Raw genomic sequence first — 15,556 nt, forward strand, 5'->3', positions numbered from 1 at the left:
CCGTATCAAATGCTGAAGAGAGGTCAAGAAGGATGAGGAGGCAAGACTCATTGTGATCAAGGATTTGGAGGGCATCATCTATTATGTGTGTCATGGCCGTTTCCGTGCTATGCTTTGCTCTGAATCCGGATTCGTGAGAGTTGAGGAGGTCAAACTGCTCAATGTGTTTTATCAGTTGGAGTTGTACGCATTTTTCTAACAGTTTTGCTAGAGTGGTGATATTGGTGATAGGACGATAGTTGTTTAGGTCGGCCGGGTCAGCTGTGGGTTTCTTGAGTATAGGCGTGACTTGCCCAATCTTGAGGGAGTCTGGGATGAGCCCTTGTTGCAGGGAACAGTTGATGATTTTAGTCCAGAGTGGGAGGAACAGGGGGGTGAGGACTTTAACAGCATTGGCAGGTAGGGGGTCTGTGTGATGATTGGCGGGTTTCAAGGTGACCAGCAGCTTGTGAATTGATTCTTCGGAATAGGTGTCGAAGGACGTCCATGAAGCGTTGTTTTTAGCATGAGTGTTCTTGTAGCAAAAGTGCGTTAGTGAGGACATGTGGCGAGGTGGCCATCCTGGCAGAGTCTGCGTTGGTTAAAAAAGTGAGGTTTGATTATGTCACGTGCAACACGGGGCAATTAGGCAGCTGATTTTAAGCAATCTCACCTTCTCTGGGGCCAGCCTTGGCACTATGGCCCTTTATCGTATCTGTTAAATGTTCCAGTCTACTGAGCAACACAGACCGCTCTGTCATTTGAACGTATAGACCCAAGATGTCTTTGCGCACGCTGCAAAGACGCAAGAAGAAAAAAAAAAAGCCCGGGCGTGCGCACTGCAAACAATTTAAGGAATGCAGTGCGGGGCCGCTGCTCGCTCCCGAGCTCCCTAGGCAAGGGGAGAGAGAAGGCGGGACATGCACCAGCCTTTGGACAATTGCGTGCTGTTTTTCTTAGAAATACGCACGCATCGGGCAATAGCGTGAAAAAGCACGCGCACAAGCATGTTGTCGGAGTTTAAAGTCCTCACTAGAAGCCTCGCAGCAGAGCAGCGCCTTGAGCCAGTGGCGCCGTCCGTAGTTCATAGCTGGGCAGATACAGACTATGTGTGTAAAGTCTTGGTTGCCTGCACCGCAGAGATCACATTCCGTAGTTACTTGTGGTCTCCATGTGGGTTGGTCTAGTCGTGTGGGTAAAATACCCATCCTTAGATGGAGGAATTTACGTTTAAGGTTCAACGAGAATGCCGTGTCTAGATAAGAGGCTGGCGCTGGCCTTGTGTACGATCTAATAGTCATCCAGGCGTGAGACCGGGTACTAAAGGTTATTTTGTCGTTGAGGAACGAGTGCTTCTTGGCAGTCCTTTTGACTACCTGGTTGAACGAAGGGGCTGGGAGTTTTGTTTCCCACAGTGATCCGAGCTCAGTTTCCTCTAGTGAGAGCTTTAGATATTTTGAGTGCTCAGAGTTCGGGCTTGTCTGGATCGCTCCCCTAAGTGCACCATTCATTTTATTCTCCTTGTTCCTCCAAACGTAGTACCAGAATTTAATGGCCTCATATTTTTTTAGTAAAACTTGAGATTGTAGTCCAAATTCAAGTCTGACTTGTGCTGGAGAAGAATTATTCGGTAAGAAGAAGACCCGCTTGTAGACTTTAGTTTGTATTTTCTCCAGGAGGGTGGCGCTTTTCCCATGGTGCAGAATGCCGCCGTACGCTATTGTAGGCAGTAATTTGGCTTTCATTGCAATTAGCAGGGGGGAGACAAGAGGGCCCTTTAGTTCAGCTGCCAAGTTGCTGAAGGCATGCAATAATGCTGCCCCCTTTCTTTCCATGGCTTTGATATGTACCAGGAAATTTAAATGCTTGTCTAGGCGTACCCCCAGATATTTATAGTCATTGACGGATTCCAGCTGGTCGTTGTTTATTCGAAAAATTGGCGGGTTTTTGCGTCGTCGTGATATGAGCATTGTCTTTGTTTTCTTAATGTTTATGGTTAACAGGTTCCTTTTTGTATAGGCAGACAAGTCATCTAACAGACGTTGCAGGCCGATTCTTGTCTGGCTCAAGAGTACCACATCGTCCGCGTACGATAAGTGCGTAAGGCAAAGAGTGCCTAACTTAGGAGGATGTGTGTTAACCTTGTCTAGGCTTTCTGCCAGATCGCTCATAAATAAGTTAAATAGGTATGGGGCCAGGACGCATCCTTGCTTTAGTCCGTCAACAGTGTAGATCTTCCTGGTCAGACGTCGCCCATTGTCGACTTTTACCTGCATCCAGGTTTCAGTGTAGAGGTTAATGATGGGCGAGAGAATTGAGTCCGGTAGGCCCTGGTGTTTTAATTTTGCCCAAAGCATTTGCCTGTTGACACGGTCAAATGCCGCTTTAAAGTCTACAAAACAGGTATAAAGATCGTAGGAGTTCTGTAGACTTTTCTCAGCAATAAGGCTTAGGGCCATGGCATTCGTCGTTGTACCCATGCCGCGCTGGAAGCCGGTTTGGTTCAATGGTATTTTACTATTCGTTTCCGACCATTCAGCCAGGTCCGCTAGTATCAGTGACGCATAGTATTTTGATTCTGCGTCGAGGAGAGCAATCAGGCGATAGTTATTTGGGTCCTTGCGCTCGCCGCCATTATAGATTGGCGATATAATGGCTCCCCTCCAGCTCTCAGGGATACTGCCTGTGTTAGTTACTGTTCGAAACAGTAAGCTGAATTTACTAGCCCAATACTGCGGGTCAGTCTTGTAGATGGCTTGTGGAACGCCGTTAGGGCCTGGGGCGCTGTCTTGCCTGCTTTTCCCAATTATTTTTAAAATACTTTGTTCGCCATCATGCCTGGGCCATGAAGCCATTAGACCATTTCCCATTGCACTGATCCCTAGGCGGACTGAGGCAGTGACTTCCCGCACTGTCATCTGTTGCTTCGAGAGGCAAGAAGGTAGCTGCACTCTTGTTGTTGATTGAGAATGTGTCCGTTAGATGTTGGGACCATTGGGATTCGGTAATGCAGGCCATGCCTATTGGTTGGGCTGTCCAGTTTACAGAGTTAACTTGCAGCCAGAAGGCCCGCGAGTCGGCTCTCTTGATGTTGTGCAGTAATTTGGACCAGAACTCATTTTGAAGGGTTTGTTTTTCGGTCCATATTAATTTCTTATATTGGGTCCTGACCTTGCGTACGGCTGACCAAACACTAGCATTTTTGGTGTGTACGCGTGCCTGACGTATACGTTTTTTCAGGTGTCTCTTTAAAGGTAGTGCTGATCTATTAAATGGTTTCCTAAGTTTAGCAGAGGATCTTGTTATGTTGCTTGAGTTAGTCCTAGGGAGCTGCATCAAGTAATTATTCCAAATGACCGGGCTCAGGGCATTCTCAGTCAGAAGGTCTTCTAATAGTTTTTTGGCGTCATTAGCTATTTGTGGAAGGGATTCACTTGTCCACTTGAGCCGCTTCAAATTGGTCGTCGTAAGGTTGCCTGGTAACGTGGGAGCTAGTTCGGGTATTTCCGTCGCCATCTCAAGATGTTGTTCAGAGTGATCGCTGTCCAGGGAACAGATGATGTGAAAGTTTTGTATTTGACTGAGCAGGGGTAGAGTAACGAATGTATAGTCCAGTACCGAACAGGATTTGTGGCCGATGTAGGTCATTGAAGGGGGGTTATCTTGATTGGTTCTTCCATTTAGTGCTCGGAGACCAAGGTTTTCGAGGTCCCACATGAGTTGTTTACCCTCCTTGTCCTTCTTCGCTACCTGAGGAATAGCCTGCGGCAAGACGTTCCAGATTTCTTTTGCAGCATTAATGTTGACTTCGTCCTCCGCAGCCTGTAAAAGGTTTGCGTTAAAGTCTGTGGCTGATGTGCAGTGCTTAATTTGTGAAACATAAAGAGCCGGGGCTAAAAGCAAATCGGCAACAGTCACGTTTATTTTCCTATCACTCTGCAGCCATATAAGTCCCAAAATAAAGCCTTCGAGCCGGCCTTTTGTGACCTATGTTGTTGCACAGTCCTGTAGAGTAAAATGTAGCAGTTGCTGCTTGTTTGATTTTTGATAAGCACGTTAGTTTATTTAATAGCAAATAGTTTGCATACAATTTATTTAACGGTACGAGTATTTAGAGTGTAGTTTCTCATCTTATTGTTGACCTGTTTTGGGGCATTTTTAAAGTTTTGCTTAGAGTCCCAGCACTTTATGTTTCACAAATTAAGCACCGCTGATGTGTTGTAATTAACACCTGCCGGTTCCTTAATGTTGAGTGCATTAACTCACACACATACTCTCTTCGGCTGGGCGAGTTATTTTACAGGCTTTAAAATGTAGGGACAGTCACGAGTCAGCTTTTGGATACAACCACAGTGTGCATCATTGAGTGCCCATGTAAGCTCTGTTTCGACCCTCCCTCCGGTGTGTGCGCTGTAGATATCCCGACTGTGTGTCGCCGACAGAGATCGGAAGTCATTTCAGAGCCACGAGAGCTCTCCAGTTCACCATCCCAGACCCATGTGTGAGGAATTTTTCCTCGAGCTTTTAAAATATTCATTATGGCGCCGGCAGTCCAGGTTATCTCATTCTGAAATGGGGACGACAGGGCCCAGAATGAGAGGCTAACACCTGTCCCAGGTGAGCTGCTCACAGATTCCAATCGGATCACTCTGAGGCACTCGATTAAAGAAGGCCCGGGAGGTGCCAAGTTCATGATAAATGAGCAAAAATCGTTTTCTTTCTTTGGGAGTTTTATACAGCGCAAACTTGACCCGAATCGGGTATCAGAGCGCTTTACATAGCACCAATTACATTACATGAGGACACACATTCATTTTCGTTAGGCAATGGGAGATTAAGTGATTTGCCCAGAATCACAGGATGTTCAGCGTCGTTGCCGAGACGCGAACCCGGTTCCCCAGATTCGAGGTCGACCACCCTAGCCGTTAGGCCATCTCCTCTCCCCTTTTCTAAGCATTTAACACAATATTCGTTTGTGGATGAAAGTGGTATTCTTGCAACAAAAAGTCGAGTGATATCAGGGATGGCTAGTAACTTAAAATCGGTGAGGCGCACATTGAGAAACTCGCCGAGGTGCTGCTGGCCAGTGTCTCTCCAGGACCATGAGTCAATAGGGAAGGACGGTGGTTCACTTCCTACAGCGAATCCAACCAACCCTGGATGGGTTGGAGTAGGTTAACCTAGCGCTCATTTTGAGGCTGAGGGCTGTGCCTGCAATCCCTCGGCTGATTTGGTATTGAAGTGCGCATGACAGCTATGCCGGCTAATCAGACATGCACACTGTGAACCTGCTGCAGTCCACCATCACTACATGGGCCGGCGGCACATAGATTAATAGAATGGTCATTACCATTTTATTATTCTGTATTTACCAGCTGTGCTTGCAGCAGGCAGGGCACTGCTCCTCCGCCCATTTTGAGGAACCGCCTCTGGCTGTTACCTGATTTTATGGTACTAGTTTAACAGCCATGCCGACATCCAAAGTCATGACCTGCAGATCATACATAAAAATGACAAGTATTTAACTTGCTGGGACATCCGATAAGGTCGTCGGCCACATGATACTGCGGATCTTAGCTTCATTTTTTTTCAAAACGCAGTTTTGGGTGTCTTAGTCCAAAGGTTTGCTGACCTGAGCAAAACTATAACTCCCAGGTTGCAAGAAGACACAGGAGTGCAAGATGGTGTCCATTATATGGTCAACCACAATGGTGTCCATTATATGGACAACCACAATGGTGTCCATTATAAGGTTAACCTCAACAAGATGGCAAATGATCCTGAATTTTAGCAGTAATGCTACTCTTTTTTTATATACATTTTAAAGATCCTCTCTCCAGATAGTTTGCATTATGTGTATTGACCATAGTGGCGTAAGACTCAACATTCTATCAATCAAAAATCACCAAATGCTCCCGGTCAAGAGCTTGTATTCTAGGCTGACAACACATTTAATAATCTGTGCCTACAGGAGGAAACACTTCTCCTTTCAAGTCACCACACTATGGAGCCTGCAAAGATGAGCACTACTGCCTTTAGGCTAGGCTGACGCTATAGAAATATCACGTACATTCATACACATGCGTACATCAAAGCCACTGAGAATCTCTTGCAGTCCAGAAGACTGGTGAGGGACTGGTTATTCCCAATATGATTCATCCGAAAATCTATCTGATCATGTTCACAAGGACCTCTGCCTACAGCAGTGATCTTCAAACATTTTAATGCTCTTCCCCCCCCCCCCGTGAAGAAAAAAATCATTGTGCCCCCGCCCTACTTAACATTTTTCACAGGTATTCTATTAAACTGGCAATTGGGGGGAGAGGGGGACTGGATTATTTTCCCTCTTTTCTGTCCCCACTCTGCAGCACCCAGTCTCCCAGCCAATCACAACGCTGCACGAGCAGCTTCATGATTGCTATGAGCAGCCTGTTTGTCTGCTCAGGCGGTACCTGGGCATGTTCTACACGGGGCTGTGCAACACAGCTAAGTGCGCATGATTGTTTGGCCGGTCAAACAATCATGCGCACTTTGGAAGTGCAAAAGCCACTCTCCACTGTGCTCAGCCCCGGCTCCAATCCCTCGCAGAAAAATAAGAAGATAACTGCTTATTATTATTTTAATTTTTTACACTATTAAAATAGCAGTGGGGTGACGCTCCTCCTCCTTAGCGGAGGAGCCGCTATTGTTTATCTAAATATTGCTGTTTTCTGCTGCCTTTTTAAACACAAAATCAAATACATGATTGCCAAACATACTATTCTGGTCAAGTAGGCCTTAAAAACGTGCACAAGTATCCAGAGTAAGATTATTAGAAATGGAGGTTGGGAGTTTGAAGAATAGTTTGAGTCCCTTTCCTTGTGGCACAACTTCTGGTAGGATATAAATGACAAAATGTTAGCGGTGGCCCATGGCAGAGCTGATTACTACTGCTTATGTTTTTCCGCATAAAACAAAGCACTGTTATCAGCATAATGCATTCGCCCGGAGTTTGCTGCCTTCCCCCCCCCCCACCCGAACACTTAAGGGGGGCCTCCCCCCAGTTGGAAGACCCCAGGCCTACAGACAGTTGATTATGAGGGACTCCATAGGTAAAGGGAGAACCAGCACAGCCCTTTTACTAACTCCCACAGGCTAATATTGAGGAAGAACCAAGGGGCATATTATCAACGGCCAGCGATAATTATCGGTGGCCGTGATTAGCGATAATTTTGTTATCGCAGGCTATCTCTGGAATTTATTGCCCTGGTAGCACAGTAATAACAACACGTTTCTCCAGGGTGATAAAAATTCTAGAGATAACAAGTTTCTCACCGTTTTGCAGGGAACCAGCGATGTTCCCTGAAAAACAGCAATAACCTTGCTGATATGACCCACAGGGTCGTATTCGCATAATCCACCCCAGTGTTAGGGATAGGTAAGTCTGCATTTTAGCAGACGTTAGTTTTTGGAGAAAACTGCGCTTTTCTCCAAAAACTAACGTGTGCTAAAATGCTGGGGCAGCCTTGTAAATATCGCGATGTGAACATAAGCGATATTTGCAAAGTTGTCCATCCGGGGTACGCCCAGTGACGCCCACTTTGCATCTCACTAGAGATGCAAAGGGAGGCGTTGGGAAAAAACTTGCTAACATGCAATTATGCATGTTAGCACCCTCTTGTTAATAGGGCGATAGTTTTATTTCTGCTTTTTTGGCTTTTTAAGCCAAAAAAGCAGAGATAAAGACCTTGTAGATATGCCCCCAAATCCCCTTGTGAAAAAGCCACCAATGCACCACTTTCAAACAATTACAAGACAACAATGAATTCAGACTACAGAGATGGTGCAAACCTCTAAATCTTATGTCGGATCCAAAGGGCCATCTATCAGTACTTACACCAAACAGTACCGCGCTTCAGAAAAGGGTAAGTACGAAGGTGAAACGAATGGGAATAAACTTCACAGTTGAAACTTATCAAGGGATGAACTGTTCAACGTCACCAGCCAAATAGAACCACTGAAGAGGCACCAACAAGGCACCCTCCCAGAGGTGACAACCTTCAGCCTACTCTGATTGCGCGCTATCACAAAAGCCACCTACCTCTATATTGCTAAAACCCTGCTTGAAAAGTGACCTTCGGTTAGATCTATTAATTGCGGTGCCCTTCCTTTCCAGCAAATGACCCTCTACTTTCCCTCAATCCTCTGCGTATTTTACTCTCTCTTAGCGTAGCCTACTCGATGCCTTACTCACAGCTATACTCCTGTAAATTGGCCATATTTCTCCTCGTAAACTTTTCTGTGTAACCCTTCAATGTAGTAGTAATCTTAAGTGTTCCTATTCACCCCACTTTCTATCAGCAGAAATTCACACAAATGGCCATCTAAGAAAGTGACCCATGAATCAGGGTGGATGTTAGTCCACCACAAGTAACCAAGTCACTAACCTGTTGGGACCAGGCAGAGGTTTTCAGTAATTTGAACTTAAGCTCAACCCCAGATAGCTGTGGCACATAGTAAAAGGCTTCACAGCATTTAGAGTACCAACACATTTAAAAAGTCAATAACCCAACACAAAAATCCGACTCCACAAGTTGTGAAAACAAGATCATTTTAATAAAATGCCACAAATCCCATAAGGAAAACAGGAGATATGATTTCTTCTTTATACATTTTAGTGGAAAAGGCTGTAAGAAAAAGTACTCTACCAATGGAAAGTACTGTTGAGTGCGACCAGGACTTGGGTGCAATTTCAGGTTGACCGCGCTACGCGGGTTTGTCCCAGTTTACCATCTGACTGAGCCTCTGAAAGGGGAGTCCGAATCCTCTAGTGGGGCAGGGCAGCAGGCTGTATCAGTCAGAGTTGGATAGAAGATGAATGAGGTCCCAGTGAAGCCATTGGTTTTGGCAGGAAAAGTCAGTTTTTGTGTCCATGGAAGTAATGTCTTCGGCAGATACTTTTGATTCCTTTGCACAGTGAAGATTTCTCCTTATGGACTTACTCACTTTTTAATTTTTTGCAGCTTAGATTCCTCCAGTGGGACAAGGCAGCAGGCTGTATCCTGGAAGTCGGATAGGCTTCCTACAATGACAAGAGCCCAAAATGCAATCTTTGGGTGAGTCCAGCGTGGAAAATATACTGCTGCAGCCCTGGCAAAGTGCGGTGCTTGGCACTATGCCTGCTGCTCCTTTGTCCTTAGAGTACCAGAACCCTTCACCTTTGAGGACAATCAGGCCTCTGTGTGGTGGCTGGATCAAGACTGTTGAGATAGATATGCCAGCATCTTTGGCATCGAAAATTATGAATCTTCCTTCTGGTGCACTGTGCAGATCCTGGCGGGAGGACTTTGTTTTCCATTCTGATGAAAAATAGCCAACATATATTACAAGCTAAAGTAGCACACCAAGACAAATTGCTACAGCTCTCAAGTGAACACAGCAGAAGCCAGGTGAACTGATCGCTCTTTTGTCCCCTGCTTGGAGCTAGGCCAACATTGAGAGTTCGACACATAATTTGAGATCTGAGCGATTCTTTAAAGCATCCCCCAATGAGAGATCTCAAACGCTGCTGCAAAACCTTCCCCAACTGGATGAAATCCTTGCCAGGGCCAGAGTCTTTCCCTGCAGAATTCCAAGTGGGAGTCACAACTTGACATAAGTGTCTAATTGAAGCTGAGAAATCTATACGTGTGTCGTGTTCAGACGTCGTGTTCTCCAGACCAGGAAGCACACAGGAGACGGTAGGACGTTCCAAAGATACTTTTTATTGGGTTACATGTATGTTCGCCGACCCTCGCTGCCCCCGACCTCTTGCTCCGAGGTCCTGCTCCTCAATGACCCCTGATCCCCCTCCCCTGACCGGATGTGGTGTCCGGTGTCCCTTGTCCCCACCTTGCGTCCCAGGGTCCTAGTGCCATTCCTCACGACACGACATCTCCCCCTTTGTTGTGAACAAAAGGAAAGAAAGAAAACGAGAGAGAGAGAGAGAGAGAGAGAGAGAGAAAGAGAGAGAAAGAGAGAGAAAGAGAGAGAGAAAGAGAGAGAGAGAGAGAGAGAGAGAGAGAGCTTGATGTGTGCAACCAGAATTCCATCCTTCCTGCATGTCCTTGTCCGACTACTGTCTCTCTTTACATCTCCGCAATCAATCTCTTTGTCTTCTTGCACTCTCTTCTTGGTCGTTGTTCTATGATGTCCGTTGATGATGGTGCAGTCCCTTCACTCTGCTCTTGCTTTGGTTTCTCTTCCTCCTTTATTTTTAGTTCCCTGAAGTGGGAGCTGTTCCGCGTGATGTGATATTTGCCCACTGATGCGGTGATCATGGGCCCGTTGATTTCAGTCCCTTGCAGAGGTTCCTTTGCGAATGCACTGTCCGACTTTTTCACTTGTCTCTGTCTCACTAGCACAGTGTCTCCTTCTTTGATCGTTGTGCCCTTCGCGTGTCTTCTCTTGTCGGCATACGCCTTCATTTTCGCTTTCTGTTCCTTGTCTCTTGTCGCGATGTCTTTTTGTTCTGGCTGCTCTGCCTCCTTTAGCTGTGGCAATCTTGTTCTGCTTGAGCGCCCTAGTACCAGCTCTGCAGGGCATTTTCCTGTGGAGCTGTGTGGTGTGTTGCGATAGTCCCTTAGCACCTGGCAGAGGGCCTGCCCATGTGATATTTGCGTCAATTTTGCTCTCTGTATCGCCTTCTTGATAGTTCCCATGAACCTCTCTGCCATGCCGTTTGCCTGCGGCCACAGCGGCGTTGTTCTTCGGTGATTTATTCCCAGGTATGCCATGAATTTCTTGAATTCCTCGCCGGAGAATGGCAGGCCATTGTCTGTCTTTAGTGAGTGGGGTGAGCCCCACGCTGCGAATACGTCCTCTAACACAGGCAGTGTCGCATGTGCTGCCGTTAATGCTACTGGTCTCACTATTGGAAATCTTGAGTACTCATCTATGATCACTAGCAGATAGCTTTCTGTTTCTAGGGGCCCATAAAAGTCTGCTGCTAGCTCTGTCCACACTGCTTTTGGTAGTGGAGACATTTGCAGTGGTTCGGGCTTTGATGGCGGCCCTGTTATTTGACAGATGTGGCAGCGCATCACCATTTCTTCCACCATGTTGTCTAGTCCCGGAAACCACACTTTTTCCCGCAGCATCTTCTTTGTTGCTACAATTCCTCTGTGTGACTCATGTGCCAGCTCCACTGTCCTTTTTCTCAGCGTGTTGGGCATCACTATCCGTGTGCCTCTCATTATTATTCCGTTTCCGCATTCCGATAGTTCTTCACTTACTCTTCTGAAAGCTAACAGTTCTTCTTTTTCTACCCCTTTTTTCACATGACTGTTGCTGTTTACATGTCTCCATCTTTGCTGTTTGGTGATCTTCATTGATTCCTGCATGGTTCGGTCTTGTTTTGTCTCCTCTTGCAGTTCTTCCAATGTGATTGTTGTTGGGGTGCTTAGTTTTAGTGCAAAGTTGAGGTATTCTTCTGCCATTGTCGTTGCTTGAGATGCCTGTGGCAGAGGGTGTCGCGACACGTAGTCAGCCGGGTTGTGCTCTTTCCCTGGCTTGTGAATAATCTTGAAATTGTAGTCCATCAGTCTGATCCCCCATCGTTCTATCCTGGGTGGTATTTTTGCATTTGGATTTCCATAAATTGTTGTGAGTGCCTGTTGGTCTGTTATGATTGTAAATGGCTTCCCGTAGATGAACTTATGGTAGTGTTCGCAGGCCCATACCACCGCCAGGCTCTCTTTTTCTGGTTGCGAGTATCCTTTTTCCACTTCTGACAAACTCTTTCTTCCGTATGCCACTATTTGTCTTGGGGAGTCCCTTCCTTGTTTATGCTGCACCAGTATTTCTCCCAGTCCCACTGGGCCGGCGTCTACTGTTAGCTCGGTGCACAGTCTCGGGTCAAAATAGGCCAGTGGATCCACTGCTGTGACGGCTTGTCTTATTTCCTCGAATGCTTTGCTGCATTCGTCAGTCCACCGGAAACTTTGTCCTTGTTTTGTCAACTCTCTTAGTGGTGCGCTTACATTGGCAAAGTCTCTTATGTACCTTGCGCAGTAGCTTGCTAGGCCAAGGAATGACCTTACTTCCGCAACATCCGTTGGTTGTTTCGCTTTTTCCAGTGTTTCCACCTTGCTGTGGTTCGGCCTCATTCCTTTTCTGGAGAAGATGTGGCCGAAGAAAACTAGTTCATTCCGCCCTAGCTCGCACTTGTCTTCATTTAGCGTTAAGCCAGATTGCTCCAGGTGTGAGCACACTTCTCTTAGTGCTTTGTCATGCTCTTCATCTGACTTGCCGAACACTAAAATGTCATCGCTGTAATTTAAACTGTTCTTTATTGGCCTTATTATCTGTCTTATCGTTTCTTGGAATATCTCTGCCGCTGACGAGATTCCAAAACTCAAGCGTTTGTACCTGAATAGACCTAGGTGAGTTGAGAACGTTGTGATATATCGAGACTGAGGATCCAGTTCCAGTTGGTGGTATCCTTTACACAGGTCCAGTTTGGAAAAACGCCTTGTGCCTGTGAGACAGCTGATCATGTCGTCTAAGTGTGGCCCAGGATGCCGTTCACGTTCAATGGCCTTGTTCGGTATCCTCATGTCTACGCATATTCTTATCTTTGAGGTGTCTTTCTTTGGAACAGCCACAATTGGCGATACCCATGGTGTCGGTCCTTCTGCTGGTTCTATGATGTCTTGTTTTAGTAGTGTTTCTAGCTCTTCTGCTACCTGTGGCTGTAGGTGTATCGGCACTCTTCTGTGGTGCTGGGCGACTGGCCTCACCGTCTCGTCAATGTGCAGTGTTATTTGTCGGTCTTTCAGCTTTCCTAGCCCTCTTAGTAGCTTGGGGTATTCCTTCAAAATGTTTTTCTTTTCCGACATGTTGTAGGTCATTGCCATGAGACCCATCACTTAAGCTGTGACATTACTCAGTAGACATGGTGCTGGGATGTCTCCTTTCAGTACATGTATCATTTCAGTTGTTTTTTGATCTTTGTATGTCAGCTTTTCTTTGAATTTTCCCATGTTTGTCACTGGTCTTTTGGCCCCCCACGTGAATACTCTGACTCGAGAGGGTTTTAAAATCGGCTTCTTTTCCATCTTGTCATATTCAGAGACACACATAATGTTGCATATTGCACCACTGTCTAACACAAATTCTGCTTCATGTGGCCCGACCTTGATGTTCACTGACTCTGTTTTCTTTATTTTCTTCTTGTCTATCAGGCATATTCTTTCATCATCATCTTCCTCGTCTGTTTCTGACTCTGCGGTCATGAGATATAGTTGTTCCGTTTTTTCTTCTTCTTCCTCTTCTTCAGATTCTCCTGATGAGCTTCTTGCCCCTGTCTCGACATGTCTGATGTGTCTGTTTGTTGGCATTCGTGCTCTTCCCAGCCTTCCTCGGTCATTTCTGAATTGCCTCCCTTGACACACACTGGCATAGTGGTCTCTTCCATTGCATTTTCTGCAGGTCTGGCTGAAAGCCGGGCATGTGCCTCTGTGCGGAAACTCTAGTCCGCATCTGTAGCACGTTCCCTCCGTTTGTTTTCTTGCTGTTTGGTCATTTTTGTCTTTCTTCCAGCCTCCTGAGGGGTTGTTCGTTATGCGCTGAATCCGTTCTGTTCCCCGTCCTTTGCCTCGTTCCATTTCGTTTGCGTGTTCTGTCGCCCTGGCTTCAGCCCTCCCTAGTGCCAGAATGTTTTCCAATGAGATTGGCTCCTTTAGGATTCTTGTGCGAAATTCGATGTCGCGACAGCCTTCAATGATGCGCAACCTTATTGCCTGTTCATTGTCGAATTTGTCGAAAGCGCAGTGAGTCACCAGCTTCCACAATCGAGTTGCGAAATCATCCAGAGACTCTTCCGCTTGCTGGAAGGCGATCATGAAAGTGTATCGTTCAAAATCAACGTTTCTTTGCGGGTCAAATTTGTCCGTTAAGCATTTCTTTAGTTGGTCATAGGTGGCAATCTCTTCTTTCGGCAGGGTTACCATTAGGTCTTCCACTTCGTCTCCTACCAGGTTTACAAACAGGCCTCTCATTTTTGCTTTTGTTACATCCGTCGCTTCCGCGTAGTTTTCGAATCTTCTGATCCACTTTTCCCATCTAATTCCTGTTTGTGGTTCAGACAGGCTGAATGGTAGTGGTCTTCTGTATTGTGCACTTGGTTTTGGTTCTGCCATTCTTTTTCTTTATTTGTCTTTTATTCTTTGTGTTCCCTTTTATGTATTTCTTTCTTTCCTTTCACTTTTCTTTTATCACTCTTTTATTTTCCTTTTATTCTTTCTTTTCCCACTTCTTTTATCCTTTTAGGTCACTTCTGTGACTTATTTGCCATTAATTCTCCGTTTTTTGACAGTCTTTTGCACCTTTTCGTGCTTTCTCGCCCTTTGCCTGGCCTCAAAATGGCCACCGCACTGTTCCTCGCTTTCTATTGGTCCTCGCGCCTGACTTAAAGATGGCCGCCGTGTTCTCGCGATGTTTCCTATCCAAACGGGACGCTGCCTGACTCAAAGATGGCCGCCCGTCTATTCTCTGTTTCTATTGGTCCTCGCGCCTGTTTCTAAAATGGCCGCCGAGACTCTCGCGAGAGCTCGCGCCAATTCTTTCAAGTCTTCGCGCTTTTTCCTCGGCGCTTACCGCTTCACTTGGTCTTCTCTCTGCAGCGCTTGGGGTGGGCTCCCACGTCGCTGCACGTCTTTGTTCAGCGTTTCCTTCTTCTTACCGTCACGATGCGATCCAGGGTGGGCTCCTGGTTGAAAATCGCGATCCTCTTCGTCGGTGAGTCCCGAATCCCGCGCTCGTCGCCAGATGTCGTGTTCTCCAGACCAGGAAGCACACAGGAGACGGTAGGACGTTCCAAAGATACTCTTTATTGGGTTACATGTATGTTCGCCGACCCTCGCTGCCCCCGACCTCTTGCTCCGAGGTCCTGCTCCTCAATGACCCCTGATCCCCCTCCCCTGACCGGATGTGGTGTCCGGTGTCCCTTGTCCCCACCTTACGTCCCTGGGTCCTAGTGCCATTCCTCACGGCACGACAACGTGGAGTACATTAGAATGTGTGATTGCTGTGTGCACCGCATCCCTAATCTCACACTGGCATGGGCTCCACTGCAGAAAGCAATGCCACAGTGGGAAGATGCCATCTCTTATGCTTGTGCAGAAGCCGTGGCATGAGGAATAACACTTCTTTCCCCTCAGCACCACACCAATCCTGACGTCAGCTTGTCAAGCAAGTACAAGCATGCTTCTTAGGCGGCCACAAGATACGAGCAATAACCGACCTCCAACAGATCAGTGTCATCAGATCATAGGAAATCAAGAAAAGCAAAAGTTTACTTGGTCCAGTTCAGTGTGCTCTAGAGAGAATGCCCCCCTGAGCTCAATAGGGTCCAAAGCTCCCTTCCTGGTGGACACGGGTACCACCATCAGTGTCATGGCCAATGTTGAATTCAACCATCTACATTGCAGTTCTCTCCTACAATCGACAAAGGTGTGCACATAAACATGGCCCAGAGAATTCTCCTGAGCGCAAAGCCTGTTTTCAGCCTGCACCCACCCATGAGTGCTGCAAAGCAGAATCCAGTGTTTATGTAGTC

The sequence above is a fragment of the Lissotriton helveticus genome, chromosome 5_1 (assembly GCF_964261635.1).
Source record: "Lissotriton helveticus chromosome 5_1, aLisHel1.1, whole genome shotgun sequence".
Classification (NCBI taxonomy): Eukaryota; Metazoa; Chordata; class Amphibia; order Caudata; family Salamandridae; genus Lissotriton; species Lissotriton helveticus.